This window comes from Schistocerca gregaria, chromosome 1, assembly GCF_023897955.1.
Source record: "Schistocerca gregaria isolate iqSchGreg1 chromosome 1, iqSchGreg1.2, whole genome shotgun sequence".
NCBI lineage: Eukaryota > Metazoa > Arthropoda > Insecta > Orthoptera > Acrididae > Schistocerca > Schistocerca gregaria.
The window spans coordinates 967,467,447-967,479,895 of record NC_064920.1 but is presented as its reverse complement, the minus strand read 5'-3'; the positions used below and the strand labels follow the sequence as shown (position 1 = coordinate 967,479,895).

The following is a 12,449-nucleotide window of genomic DNA, read 5'->3' as shown; positions in this document are numbered from 1 at the left end:
GCCACTTCCTATGTAAGACAAGTATATGGGGACTAAGTTTTCTAGAGAATACGTCAGAAAATTAAGCTGGCATCAGGATCCCTTTGAAGAATTTGTTCTTTATAGACAGTATAAGCAATGTTCTGTATTAGGTCACAGAATACTGGCTCTACAATCATGTGTTGCTGTTGTCTTCAGTCCAAAGACTGGTTTGATGTAGCTCTCCATACTTCTCTATACTGTGCAAGCTTCTTCATCTCATAATACCTACTGCAACTATGTCTTTCTGAATCTGCCTAGTGTATTCATCTCTTCGCCTCCCTCTACGATTTTTACCCTCCACGTTGCCGTCCAATACTAAATTGATAATCCTTTGATGCCTCAGAACATGTCCTACCAACCGTTCTCTTCTTCTAATCGAGTTGTGCTACAAATTCCTCTTCTCCCCAATTCTGTTCAGTACCTCCTCATTTGGTTACGCGATCTTCCTATATAATCTTCAGCTTTCTTCTGTAGCACCACATTTCGAAAGCTTCTATTCTCTTCTTGTCTAAACTACACTCCTGGAAATTGAAATAAGAACTCCGTGAATTCATTGTCCCAGGAAGGGGAAACTTTATTGACACATTCCTGGGGTCAGATACATCACATGATCACACTGACAGAACCACAGGCACATAGACACAGGCAACAGAGCATGCACAATGTCGGCACTAGTACAGTGTATATCTGCCTTTCGCAGCAATGCAGGCTGCTATTCTCCCACGGAGACGATCGTAGAGATGCTGGATGTAGTTCCTGTGGAACGACTTGCCATGCCATTTCCACCTGGCGCCTCAGTTGGACCAGCGTTTGTGCTGGACGTGCAGACCGCGTGAGACGACGCTTCATCCAGTCCCAAACATGCTCAATGGGGGACAGATCCGGAGATCTTGCTGGCCAGGATAGTTGACTTACACCTTCTAGAGCACGTTGGGTGGCACCGGATACATGCGGACGTGCATTGTCCTGTTGGAACAGCAAGTTCCCTTGCCGGTCTAGGAATGGTAGAACGATGGGTTCGATGACGGTTTGGATGTACCATGCACTATTCAGTGTCCCCTCGACGATCACCAGAGGTGTACGGCCAGTGTAGGAGATCGCTCCCCACACCATGATGCCGGGTGTTGGCCCTGTGTGCCTCGGTCGTATGCAGTCCTGATAGTGGCGCTAACCTGCACGGCGCCAAACACGCATACGGGAGGAGGAGGAAATTAGTGTTTAACGTCCCGTCGACAACGAGGTCATTAGAGACGGAGCGCAAGCTCGGGTGAGGGAAGGATGGGGAAGGAAATCGGCAGTGTCCTTTCAAAGGAACCATCCCGGCATTTGCCTGAAGCGATTTAGGGAAATCACGGAAAACCTAAATCAGGATGGCCGGAGACGGGATTGAACCGTCGTCCTCCCGAATGCGAGTCCAGTGTGCTAACCACTGCGCCACCTCGCTCGGTAAACACGCATACGACCATCATTGGCACCAAGGCAGAAGCGACCCTAATCGCTGAAGACGACACGTCTCCATTCGTCCCTCCATTCACGCCTGTCGCGACACCACTGGAGGCGGGCTGCACGATGTTGGGGCGTGAGCGGAAGACGGCCTAACGGTGTGCGGGACCGTAGCCCAGCTTCATGGAGACGGTTGCGAATGGTCCTCGCCGATACCCCAGGAGCAACAGTGTCTTTAATTTGCTGGGAAGTGGCGGTGCGGTCCCCTACGGCACTGCGTAGGATCCTACGGTCTTGGCGTGCATCCGTGCGTCGCTGCGGTCCTGTCCCAGGTCGACGGGCACGTGCACCTTCCGCCGACCACTGGCGACAACATCGATGTACTGTGGAGACCTCACGCCCCACGTGTTGAGCAATTCGGCGGTACGTCCACCCGGCCTCCCGCATGCCCACTATACGCCCTCGCTCAAAGTCCGTCAACTGCACATACGGGTCACGTCCACGCTGTCGCGGCATGCTACCAGTGTTAAAGACTGCGATGGAGCTCCGTATGCCACGGCAAACTGGCTGCACTGACGGCGGCGGTGCACAAATGCTGCGCAGCTAGCGCCATTCGACGGCCAACACCGCGGTTCCTGGTGTGTCCGCTGTGCCGTGCGTGTGATCATTGCTTGTACAGCCCTCTCGCAGTGTCCGGAGCAAGTATGGTGGGTCTGACACACCGGTGTCAATGTGTTCTTTTTTCCATTTCCAGGAGTGTGTTTATCGTCCATGTTTCATACACATACAGGGCTACACTCCATACGAATACTTCTGGGAAAGACTTCCTGACATTTAATCCTATACTCGATGTTACCAAATTTCTCTTCTTCAGAAACGCTTTCCTTGCCATTACCAGTCTACATTTTATATCCTCTCTACTTCGACCACCAATCGTTATTTTTCTCCATAAATAACAAAACTAATCTACTACTTTAAGCGTCTCATTTCGTAATCTAATTCTCTCAGCATCACCAGATTCAGTTCGACCACATTCCATTCTCTTCGTTTTGCTTTTGTTGATGTTCATCTTATATCCTCCTTTCAAGACACAGTCTATTCCGTTCAACTGCTCTTCCAGGTCCTTTGCTGTCTCTGAGAGAATTACAAAATTTTTATTTCTTCTCCATGGCTTTTAATTCCTACTCTAAATTTTTCTTTTGTTTACTTTACTTCTTGCTCAATATACAGATTGAATAACATAGGGGATAGGCTACAACCCTGTCTCACTCCCTTCCCAACCACTGCTTCCCTTTCATGCCCCTCGACTCTTATAACTGCCATTTGGTTTCTGTACAAATTGTAAATAGCCTTTCGCCCTCTGTATTTTACCCCTGCCTGAAAGAGAGTATTCCAGACAACATTGTCAAAAGCTTTTTCTAAGTCGACAAAAGCTAGGAACGTAGGTTTGCCTTTCCTTAATCTAGCTTCTAAGATAAGTCGTAGGGTCAGTATTACTTAACGTATTCAATCGTTTCTCCGGAATCCAAACTGATCATCCCCGAGGTCGGCTTCTACCAGTTTTTCCCATTCCTGTATAAGGAATTCGTGTTAGTATTATGCAGCCGTGACGTATTAAACTGATAGTTCGGTATTTTTCACTCCTGTCAACACTTGCTTTCGTTGGGATTGGAATTATATTATTCTTGAGGTCTGAAGGAATTTCGCCTGTCTCATACATCTTGCTCACCAGATGGTAGAGTTTTGTCAGGACTGGCTCTCCCAAGGCCATCAGTAGTTCTAATGGAATGTTTTCATATACAACTGTACAATATTTTTGTGTTGACTGTTTATAAAAATCCATACCTTCCGGTGCATATTGACGTAGTCGGCCACTAAAACTCGGAAAGCTATTTTGGTAACTGTAGAGTAACCTTTCTGTTTATGGATTCTTAGATCTCTCTAGAAGCACTAATAAATGCTCGTTGGCTCTACATTAAAAACTTTAATAGTAGGTGACATTGTACAGATGAGCATCTGTAAATGGTGGTTCCTTCTCCACAATTCAAACCCAGTAAAATCTGTTTTATTGTGTGAACAGGAGCATGAAATAACTGCATATAATATTTGAACAGAGCTTCAGCATCACTGATCAATAAATATTCAGCGCTTTGGAGATCCTGTGCCTCTTCTTCAAAGTCGTGACTACATGTACGCATTCTGCAGAGCAGACCAAGATCGATTGTAAAGTCAGTGTTCGTAGAATGGTTTGAGTCAGTCCGGAATTACTCATTAGGCTTGCGGTTTGCAAACACCTTAAGCACGTGTCAGCTTGTACTCGACAGTGAAATCAGCAAAAGCGTGAGCGCCACTCTGCGTGACATAAGTGCTTCAGAAATTGCACGTAGTATTTGCGCAAGTACCAAAGATACTTAAAGGTCTATAGATTAATGTTCATTGTTCACATCTCAGCTAGCCGTTGAATCACTTCGTCATTTTAAATACTTGCAAACCATTTATTTCGAAGAGAAGGGTGATCACTAGCAAATATACCAGATAACTGTGCAGTGTCTGCAGGAGTTCAAAAAATCTCCCACATCTCTTACAGAAAATAATTTCTTCGCAATCTTTCCGTACTGAAGAGACGTTAATAGTTCGGTCTCAATTAAAAAAGCCAGGACACGTGTAATGGATACTGACTACTTTCAAAGTACACAGACAGCCCTCTGTCACGAAATCTCAAAACTACTGTATTTAACCGTTCACCGTTATTCTCCCTGCAACTGAAAATCCCAGGTGGTTGGGTGCTCTAAACGCTTCCAGTTGCGGTGTACTTTAAATTCAGGATCTCTTTTGTTTCGTTACTAGCGAATCTCTAAAACAAATTATATTAAAATGTGAATATATAAATTATTCACTTACCTGACAGCAAAAGATGTACAAAATTTTCCCAGTTAACAACTAAAGTATTATATACCGGTTATAAAGTGATAGCACTAGTATATATGTAATATGTAGTAGTATTAATAAATAAAGCTTAAAGTACTTTTATTTTGTAAGAAATAGTGCCTCGTTTTCTCTCTCCTTCCATGAAACTAACGAGTTGTAGTTACCTAACTCAGATCCTTAGTATGCACTTGGTTCTCGAGACTAGCTACCCTCCATCCTTGAGGACAGGTAGCCTTCCTCCACCGGAAACTTTTTTTCGCGAAGATCGCCTCTGCCGTCAGCCCTCCAAAACTATGGCACTATAGAATTAGCAGTTGCAGCCTTTTCGCATTCCATCTAGCTAATCGATCAGCAATTACTGTAAAGCTATATAACTCTAGGCTTTAGTGTCTTATTTAGGCATACCAGAGTATGAACAAAATCGTACGGTGACATTAATTTTGTGCTGTCTTCGTGTTTCTGGTAATAGTCACATGAACAGAACTCGTCTTGGTTGTTAATGTAGCGAGCGATGCTCGGGGGAACATTAATTAACGATTTTCGAAGGAAGAAATAGTATTTCCTCAGTTGGCATACGTCCTGAAAGCGAAGTAACGAATGAAGTCAGATGTGGTAAGTACAGAGCTTAAAATGTCCAGAAGAGCCCTTGACTGAATCTGCGTGTAAACGCAGGAAAGCTTAAAATAATTTTACTTGAACAATGTTGTCGTGTTACCTAGTGCAAAACATCGGGTTTCAAAACGGGTCAACAGCGCGCGCGCGCGTGCACGTGTGTGTTTTGGGGGGAAGTGAGAAGATCCATATTTCACAAGACGATGTTTGTGTTTAATTTATCAGCCAAACAGTACCAGCTGTATTTCTTTCAGATAACCGGGGCTTCTAGGAGCAAAGGCGATACCTGCAACATACTGATTTATTTTCACTGTTAGCTGTGGCGGTGCTCAGAGGATGAACTGCAACGTGTTTTGCTCGTCATCTGCGACTAACCACGAGTCATCTTCTCGCTGACTTAGCTCGTGTGAAACCAATCGTGAGAAGCAAAGTTAAAGCTGATGTAACGCCTCCACCTCCGCAGCCCATGTCATTCAGTTGAGAGATGTTAGCGTCAGATATTCTCAGTACGAACAGGGAAAATATTATATACTGGTTAGTGAGCGCAAGGTAAAGATTAGTAAAATGAATGAGAATTTTTAGCTCACGCTATTTCCGGTCACGTTACTTGATTGCATTGTTCTAGTCCAGCGATAGTAAACCTGGTATCTACTGCACCATTAGTGAGCGTTACAGCTTTGACGGTGGGCGGTAAGCAGTAGAGGTTTTGAAAACATTTTCATTAGGTTTTCATAAAATTTTTACATGAAGTACTTGGTAAGTAATTTTTTCTTTCCTGTAACTCTGCTTTATAAATTTCGTAAAGTAAGGGTACTTCCCTAATTTAATAAATCACTATTACTGTGGAATCGGTGGATAATTAGAAAATTTTGCTGCTATTAGAGATACAAAAGTGAGCGGAAGGTAAAATTTGAGTACCTCTTTTCTTGTCGCTGAACATCGCTAAACAACGGAAGACTTCGTTATATGTATTATGGACGTATTCGTTGTGGATAGCCAGCACAAGCAAACTATTGAGTTATAGTCCTAGATTGCTTAGAAAACCATTACGGTTCTTAGCCGTCCATAGCGTCTAACTGTATTTTGGGGGAAGAGGTACGTTCGTAAGAAATTATTATTATTATTATTATTATTATTATTAATAGTAGTAGTAGTAGTAGTAGTAGTAAAAGGTGGGGGGATGGGCAGTAGTCGCCATTTAATGCGGGATAACTGTGGAAATTAGCAAGACAAGGCATGGAGCAAAATGAGGCGATAAACGTCTACATCTACATTTACATCCATACTCCGCAAGCCACCTGACGGTGTGTGGCGGAGGGTAACCTGAGTACTTCTATCGGTTCTCCCTTCTATTCCAGTCTCGTATTGTTCGTGGAAAGGAGGATTATCGGTATGCTTCTGTGTGGGCTCTAATCTCTCTGATTTTATCCTCATGGTCTCTTCGCGAGATATACGTACGAGGGAGCAATATACTGCTTGACTCTTCGGTGAAAGTATGTTCTCGATACTTCAACAAAAGCCCGTACCGAGCTACTGAGCGACTCTCCTGCAGAGCCTTCCAAGGCAGTTTATCTATCATCTCCGTAACGCTTTCACGATTACTAAATGATCCTGTAACGAAGCGCGCTGCTCTCCGGGGGCGGGCGGGCAAGTTCCATCGCGTACTCTGTGTAAAATCGAACTGGTATCCCATCAGGTCCAGCGGCCTTTCCTCTTTTGAGCGATTTTAATTGTTTCTCTATCCCTCTGTCATCTATTTCGATATCTACCATTTTGTCATCTGTGCGACAATCTAGAGAAGGAACTACAGTGCAGTCTTCCTCTGTGAAACAGCTTTGGAAAAAGACATTTAGTATTTCGGCCTTTAGTCTGTCATCCTCTGTTTCAGTACCATTTTGGTCACAGAGTGTTTGGACATTTTGTTTTGATCCACCTACTGTTTTGACATAAGACCAAAATTTCTTAGGATTTTCTGCCAAGTCAGTACATAGAAGTTTACTTTCGAATTCATTGAACGCCTCTCGCATAGCCCTCCTTTGGCTATGTTTATGTTTGCTGTGAAGTTCCCTTTGCTTCCGCAGCAGTTTTCTAACTCGGTTGTTGTACCACGGTGGCTCTTCTCCATCTCTTACGATCTTCCTTGGCACATACTCATCTAATGCATATTGTACAATGGTCTTGAACTTTGTCCACTGATCCTCAACACTATCTGTACTTGAGACAAAACTTTTGTGTTCAGCCGTCAGGTACTCTGTAATCTGCTTTTTGCCACTTTTGCTAAACAGAAAAATCTTCCTACCTTTTTTTAATATTTCTATTTACGGCTGAAATCATCGATGCCGTAATCGCTTTATGATCTCTAATTCCCTGTTCTGCATTAACTGTTTCAAATAGTTCGGGTCTGTTTGTTACCAGAAGGTCTAGTATGTTATCGCCACGAGTCGGTTCTCTGTTTAACTGCTCAAGGTAGTTTTCAGATAAAGCACTTTAAAAAAAAATTCACAGGATTCTTTGTCCCTGCCACCCGTTATTAACGTTTGAGTCTCCCAGTCTATATCCGGCAAATTGAAATCTCCACCCAGAACTATAACATGGTGGCGAAATCTACTCAAAATATTTTCCAAATTATCCTTCAGGTGCTCAGCCACAACAGCTGCTGAGCCCGGGGGCCTATAGAGACATCCAATTACCATATCTGAGCCTGCTTTAACCCTGACCTTCACCCAAATCATTTCACATTTCGGATCTCCGTCAATTTCCTTCGATACTATTGCACTTCTTATCGCTATAAACACGCCTTCCCCTTCACTGTCCAGCCTGTCTCTTCTCTTCTTCTCCCCACTTGCGAAATGAAGTAAGTTGTGGAATTAGGTTTTGCCACACTACATTACTCCATATGTATGTAATTTTCAAAGTACACATTTTTTAGTGTAACACGAAACACTACAAAACTTCTTAACATTCAGTATCTATGGTTTAGTTACAGTAAAAATACAGATGTCATCCAGGATAGTTTGGTGATGTGCTGAATGCGATTGATGTCTATGATTGTTACCTATAGGAACAATTCAGCCAATAGCAGATTAAATGACAGCGAAATTTTGTTTTGTTTTCGTCAATACTAATTCTCACGCGTATTCTAGGCTGGCGCCTGCAAACTGGAAAGCGTCGCTCGACCTTGTGGGATTTATTTTTCCCTCTTTAGACTCTTTCCGGAAATGAATGCATGGTTTGCCTGCTTTGGCACTGAACTGGACGTTACAAATAATAGAACAGCTTCATTTGGTGCACCCTAATATTAAATTATCCAGATTAAATTTGTGACAAAATCGGACTTCACTTAGACGACTCGGAATAATGTGTTCTAAAAAGAATATCTAGTTCAATTTGTTGCAGAGAATGGCAACTAGTTTCAAATGTTTACACGTTACTAATCGTGGTAGTGGTATTAAAGGATTAAGCAGTACCACCTGCACTCAGTTCCGTCATACGCAGATAAAATATAATTTCGCCTAGGATTAATTGTGAATCAAAAGTATTTTTCAGTCAATTATGAGATATACCTGTATCAAGTCACACTAGCGCACTTACCGTATGCAAAGGAGGGTGGTGTAAACGGTCAAGGGTTTGTGTGATTAGCGAGTATAACCGAAAGGCTAAAACAAAACTGAACTGGCGGACTCTAAACGAATAACACAAAATCTCATAAGTCTCTTAGGAATTTCAAAAATGAATTGGTAACGGGTGAAGCGTTTTAACTGCACCTTCTTGCAGTTCGGTGGGTGTGGAAATAGCGAATCGTATGGGGAATGGGTGAGGGAAGGGGAGGTAGGGAAGAAAGTTATGACAGACTAGAAAACTTCGCTCATCTTAATTTCTCCATTAATTTCTCTCAATAAAGTAAACTTTTCACTCGAGTGAAGACTTTAATCAAGGACCTCACATTCCGCAGCTTCTCACGCTAACCAAGCGACCACGGCGCTCCTGTCTATCTTGCACATGGACTACTCAATTTGTATATGTTGCTTTTTTTTCATAGTTCCACACAACTTCTTCCTTTTTTCTCGATTGATCTGTGTACAGTTTTTCAAGACCTATCCACTGTGCCAACGTATAACTGAATCTGACGGGGGTGCGATGGGGAGGTTCCCTTGTAAGAAGGGGATCGACTTAAACGGCGAAGAATTGCAAAAGGGAACTACATTGAAGGGGAAAATAGTGTTACATGAGAAACATAAAAACTTGGAGATAAAGTCAGTCTCACTACTTTTGCGCACACGTCGTTAAGCAGTCAACATATCTAAAATTTGGTTGAGGTAGATCTAATCATAGCGAATTCAGCTGATGAAACTTCTTGACTATCTTCTTCGCCGAATTACGCCCATTATCGAGGCTAGTGGCATGGTACTGGCGTGAACACGGTTTCATTTTTCCCGGCGAGTCTCTTAGGGAAGCACGCAGGTAATTGGAACAGTGATAGCCCTGGAGGGGGTCCTCTGTTTGTAAGGAAGAACAAGGAAATTCTTCGACGCAGTTAACGACGTCGCTCCTTCGAAGGCCTCAACTGTGATAATGAGCATTGGGGCGACGGAAACTAGGCTACCCACACGAGAACCTTATCCTAAGTTACGTAACGTCAGCCTGTCACAGCATCCAGTTCGTCTACCAACGTCGTTAGAAAAGTTGTGAACTAACGAGATTAGAAGTAATGCGAAACGTACCTGTAAACGCTCATGGGGACTTGCTATGTACAGGAGTGAGGCCTTGTTGGGATCGTGGGTACGAGGAGGCACGCGTGGACCGTGCGTGGCTTAGCGACCAGCCGTTGCTGGCAAGGACGGCAGGTCACCGTGACGCAGCGGTTACTGCGCCACCGCCCCCCCCTACCGGCGGCGACGCAGCTGTTTACACTCCGCGTAGCCGGCTGCTCACGGCAGACTCACGGTGAAGACTAGTCACTCACAAGACTCAGCGTTTTTTCTCGACGCTCTCTCGGCTCGCATTTCCCACTTAAATAGTGGAGTAAAAATAACAACCACTGTACAAGCTAGCATGCAACTTCTTCTACGCTTGAAAGATGCAAAGTCTTCAGCTATCGCAAAGACAACTCGCACAATTTATGTTAGAGAGGAGAAACTGGAAAAGCGTTTACTACGTAATTGCACTAGATTAAAAACAGGTTTCATTACAAGCAAGACGTTGTTTCACAATGTATCCTTCCCTTGCTGCTGTATTTCTGTTTTGCTTTCGGACTTTATCCCGGGTAGCTATTAATATATCTACGAACTCTAGTATGTGATTGTAAGGATAAGCGAGTTTGCTAGTCTTACATTTGAACTCCGTTATGCGATTTTCGGATTATGTGTGTATTGTCTGGTGAGTTTTTCCAAAGAAAAAAAGCCTCAAGTATTCGGTGTTGGTCGGAACGAATATTTTCGTTTACAATACTCTATCAGTACGATTATGTGTCTCCTGTATTATCTCTGGGATACGATGCGAGCCCCCACACCAACACGTCGGACGTCCTTGAACTATTTTTCATTCCGTTCTTTCTCTCTTTACATAACTGTAGGAACATTTCGCTTTTAACATGTCCTTGGGGGAGTTCATGCTCATATTTTTGTCAAGCCTTTTCCGTGAGAGCTAAAGTCGGTAATTTCTAATCCGTTGTTTCTGGTGTGTAACGCACAGGTAATGCAGTGGGCTTTCAAACGTAACATGTTTTGCAAGTAAATAGCAGTGTCCGGTAAAAAAAGCGAATTTTGGATTATCATTGTTTTTAGGTTATCTTGTACCCTTTTGTGCGCGCTAACTAGAGCTTGCTGTACCATCCTATTGACAAGACTGGAAACAATGTTAATAGATGTAAATTTGTGCTCATTACAAGACACACAGTTTTAGTAATTTCTGTGACATGTGAACAAATGAAGTAAATTTACGCCGGGTTAGGGGTGGGTTTCATTGAGACTGACGTTGAGCTTACTTCTACGAGTTCTAAATTATTGATCTGATGATGTCAGTAGCCAAAACGTCGTTATATAAGGAGCAGTTGAACGAAAACAAGACATTGGGGGGGGGGGGGGAGGAGGAGGAGGAGGAGGAGGAGGAGGAGGAGGAGGAGGAGTTGGGAGAGGAAAGTAACTGAACTGCTCACCATTTTAAAAGTAATCACCGTAACTGTTAACACATATAGCCCTTTGTGAGACCAGACAGTCAATACTTTCATTGAAAACTGTTTTGCAGCTGCCTACATTTTTTTTTTCTTCTGACTCCCAAAATATGCATATCGTACGTAAAGACATCGGCACTGTATGGAAGGATTGTGTAAGGATTTCCCAGCGAAACTACTACAGCGTAGTAGACACAACAGGCACCGCCATCTTCGGGAAAGCCATTATGACCTTTTTCTTTAACTAAAAGGGCTCGGTACTCCTAGACTTCTTGGAACACAGCGCCACAATTAACACACAGCGGTATGTGGATCCTTTGCAAAAATTGAAGCTCACGATCCAGTGCAATCGCCGAGGAATGTTGATGGAAAGATGAGGTATCATTGTGTTGCAGAGGAATGCACATCCTTCATACATTCCCGATCTCCATCTTTTTGGAGCCCCGAAGAAAGACATAAGTACCCGTCGATTCTCTACCGACGAAGAGGTGCACACCCGAGTAAAAGCACAGTTCTGTAGGCAACCGCTAACATTTTTCGATGAAGGCACAAAAAAAGCTGTCTTGTTTCACAGTGGGCTAAATGTATTAACTGTAGTGGCGATTTCTTTTGAAATGTTAGAATGTTAGACGGTTTTCTTACTTTTCTCCGTATGTCTTGTTTTCCTTTCACTGGCCCTTACGATCAAATATATTAAGCGGTCTAAAAGGCTTTTGTTGCAAAAAATTTGATTACACTAGTACCAACCTGCACTCGTAGAAGCATTTGGGAGTAACATTTTGGTGAGATAAGGGGCTGGGTTATCTGACTCAGTTGCAGACGGTAGCGTACTGCGAAACTGCTGTGAGCCTACAAAATATTACTTACAAAATGGGTGGGCTTATTTAGCGGACGAGAGAGTGACAGAAAATTGGAAAAAAACTGAATGTCTTGCCGAAATCTGCATTTCATTCAAAGAAATGGATGGCAGAATGAAAATTAGATACTTCCATACATCACATTCTCGTGAAGTGAAGTCTGTGGGAGTGGGGGGGGCGGGGGGGGGGGATAGAGGGAAGGGGGAGGGGAGGAAAGATTGGACTGATTACTCATATAGAGGGATGTAGTCAGTCACTCTCCTCACACACCAGCCGTGAAAGGAACACGAAGAAACCTTAATGGGGAAAACAATCAACGATAGGCATATTATTCGCAGAGTTTAGATGTAGGTGTACACTACTTCGAAATACATGATGCGCAATATGCTAGAGACAGCTTTGCTACATTGTCTTTACGT

At 43.4% G+C, this 12,449-nt stretch overlaps 1 protein-coding gene and 1 long non-coding RNA gene across 2 annotated transcripts in view; one reads left to right on the top strand and one right to left on the bottom strand.

Annotated features, from left to right (window-relative positions):
• The window catches only part of LOC126276549 (uncharacterized), a 77,478-nt gene extending 67,547 nt beyond the window's left edge, over positions 1–9,931 (bottom strand). The window contains exon 1 of the long non-coding RNA XR_007550606.1: positions 9,726–9,931. This is a non-coding gene — a long non-coding RNA (uncharacterized LOC126276549). The remainder of the gene's footprint in view (positions 1–9,725) is intronic.
• Positions 1–12,449, top strand: part of LOC126276533 (catalase) — a 67,144-nt gene that overhangs the window by 24,675 nt on the left and 30,020 nt on the right. The window lies entirely within an intron of this gene.